The sequence below is a fragment of the Prosopis cineraria genome, unplaced genomic scaffold (assembly GCF_029017545.1).
Source record: "Prosopis cineraria cultivar Desert tree isolate PC_DT_omini unplaced genomic scaffold, ASM2901754v1 PC1506, whole genome shotgun sequence".
In the NCBI taxonomy this organism is placed as follows: Eukaryota; Viridiplantae; Streptophyta; class Magnoliopsida; order Fabales; family Fabaceae; genus Prosopis; species Prosopis cineraria.
This window is the reverse complement of record NW_026556831.1, coordinates 27,835-30,838: the sequence shown is the minus strand read 5'-3', so window position 1 is coordinate 30,838 and position 3,004 is coordinate 27,835. Positions and strand designations below refer to the sequence as shown.

Genomic DNA, 3,004 nt, shown 5'->3' with positions numbered 1-3,004 from the left:
TTCAAAATCTCATACACACCTCCTCAAAGGCCCAATCATCAACCTGGTCAGTACCATCACTGCTTCGTGGAGACCAAATCAATCCTTCTATCATCCCAGTAAACTTGTTATCTTATCACCTAAGACAGCTAATTCCCTCCATCCCCTCTGACCACGCATCATCTCATCCATTCTGTATAATAATAGCCATACAGTTTAAACTTTTTTCCCATGTTTTCACGCCCAGAGCAGTGGGAAATACATAGAAAGTGTTGGCGATGAACTTATGAACAGTTTTCTTTTGGCTTTCTGTTTAGGAAAAAGGGCGGGAGGAGAGTTGAGGTGTCACACTTAATACCTACATCATAACAGCAACTCACAACTGGCCTTACAAAATGCTAATTACATCATCATCATTACTTCACTCACTCAAGTTGATTGGAACAAATCCATAGGACTTGCGGATTGAGACCAAAGAAACCCTCACGTCTTTGTGTATTGAAATGACAGTTTCTAGAAGAAGACTAGGAAGGTGAAATTTTCGTTCAACACAAAAGTTTGAATGGTATGACCAAGACTAAACAACACAGTAGCATGAAATATGCCTCAGTGATGAACTTGTGGAATAAAGAACACTGAACCACCAGTTAAGTCATTAAAAAAAAGGGACCGTGTTTTTTCATCTGACCTGAAAAAAGCTTTCTGAAGAGAGGTTCCTATATCTCCAGCTGTATATGCTTCACTTTTGAGCACCTGTTGGTGAAGATACTTAGCACAAACTTAGCAACCACCTTACTGAAAAGTTTAGGAATAAGTGAGCATCCGTACACAGCCTCAACTGCAAAATAAACAGCAGTCACCCTCCCTTTCTTTCCCGGTACGAACCAGAGAATTTTGGTAGTAAACTCTACACATTCTATGAGTAAAACTTAAGTAAACAAGATTTGACAAAACAAGGACCTCATATTGCTCACAAGAGAATGGTCTTAAAAGGACAAGGAAAAAGCAGCTACCTATTCAAGGGGAAGGGGAACATAATCCAGAAGCGTGATCACTTTTTTAAATGTCAGAGAGCTTGGAAAAGAATTTCTGCTTTTAATTTTCTGTATCTTAGAGAGGTGGGAGAGATCTTCTCCAAAAGGGAAATGAAAAAGAAAAGGACAAAAAATATTACTGTAACATGGGGAGAAGACGCCATTAACAAGATATTAAAACTGGCACTCTCCTATCAACTCAAGTAGAGAAACCACTTCAAATCTTACCTCCATGACCATCATAAACACCAAAAAACGAAGTGGACGCATCAAGATCTGGATAAGCAGCATGCTAGCAGAAGAGAGAAGAGAAAAACCAACAGTATATTAACGGTTTTAACTTAAAAGCAATCAAAATCTAACAGAATTCAGTTAACCAAGTCCAAATTCCAAAAAGAGCAGTATAGTAATTCATTTCTCCAGAAATAACAATTCATTGGACCGAAAAACTATTGCCCATAAAAGCAAGTAAAACCCAATTATGCCATAAACTAAATAGTTGAAGGCCATTTGATAAATTATCAGATAAAGCTGAAGACAATCCCTAGTAGACAAAGAGCTTAATATTAAGGGAACCTTGTAGCTACAGTTTGTGTGACAGAGTTGGAAAAGATCATGTGCGCGCGCACATATGTATGTATGTATGTACTTGCTTCTAGCAAAATTGAGGTGTAGAAGCCCAAAAACCAAAAAAAAAAAAAACCATACAACCAATTATTATATTAGAGGAAGCAAGTTCCTCCTGTCTATTTTCCAAACAAACAAAACAACAATAACAAGTCTTATCCCACTAAATGGGATTGACTACATAGGTTGCATGACATTATTGTACTCTATCAACAACCAAATCTGAAAAGCATTTCCATAAAACCTAGCTATATGCTGAACTTCTTAAGAGGGACAAGCTGAGCCGTAAACCCCATTACTAATGAAATTATCTGCTAGTCAATGTATACATACCAGTACTTTAAAACTTTGGAAGGCTAATGGGAAAGAGAAAGGAGTATTGGGTAACAAACTTTATCTCCTTGCATTGCAACTAGACAAACAAATGAAAGCAATCTGAAAAAAAGTGTCAAACAGAGTTCAGACTTCAGAATTTATGTTGGTTCACACCTTATACAGCCTAGCCTACTTTTACTACATCTCCCAAGGTAACTTCTTACCAGTTATGATATGGGACATTGATCAGGCAAAGATATTCACTTCACAGGATTCAGGTTCATAACCAAACAATTATTCAAGTTATAGAATACTCACAGCATCTTCCATTGTTGCACGCCAACCTTGCATGGATGATAAACCATATCTAAGATAGTTGTTCTCACCATCTTCAGAAAACTTCTCAGTTTGGGACTGCTAAGATATATTCCCATTTCTATCTGAATTAAAAGGGAAAAACACTTCATTGTGAACAGAAGAATAGATAAGAACTTGCACTGAAACAAGTAATAGAAAATAAAATCTCAATTTCATTTAAAAGCATGCCTTATGACTGTAAATGCTACATGGAGCAAAGAAAATTAGAATCCAACAGGCAAATCAAAATTTTTCTCTTTAATGAATCATAATGTGATGGTGATATCGATCAAGCAACCTGTATGGGAGATGTCAAGGGTAAACGCAAGGAATATCTGAATGGTGAGAAAATGATATTAAAAAAAACTCAATTAGAACTTCAGCAATAAGTGATTATCAGTTTTAAATGGAAAATATTTGAAAGCATATAAAGATTAGATAACAAGACCAGATAAATGCATAAGGTGTTCTCATCCTATTACAGAAGCGGATGGCTGAGGAGTACAGGCGAGAGCTAATGTTAAAGATACATGATCAAGCGAGGGTCCAAGCAGCAACTAGAGGATAGGCAGGCACACTCAAGGAGCAAAAAGCGAGCATCATACCATAGTACATACAAAAAGGAAACAAAAACCATAAATTTCGTTAATATAACATGTACTTTGTGTTAAAGGGAAAATGTTTTACCCAGA

General features: G+C 36.6%; 1 pseudogene; it reads right to left on the bottom strand.

Moving 5' to 3' along the window:
- Positions 1-19: 19 nt before the first annotated feature.
- Positions 20-2,363, bottom strand: LOC129300264 (probable protein phosphatase 2C 60; annotated as a pseudogene).
- Positions 2,364-3,004: the final 641 nt, after the last annotated feature.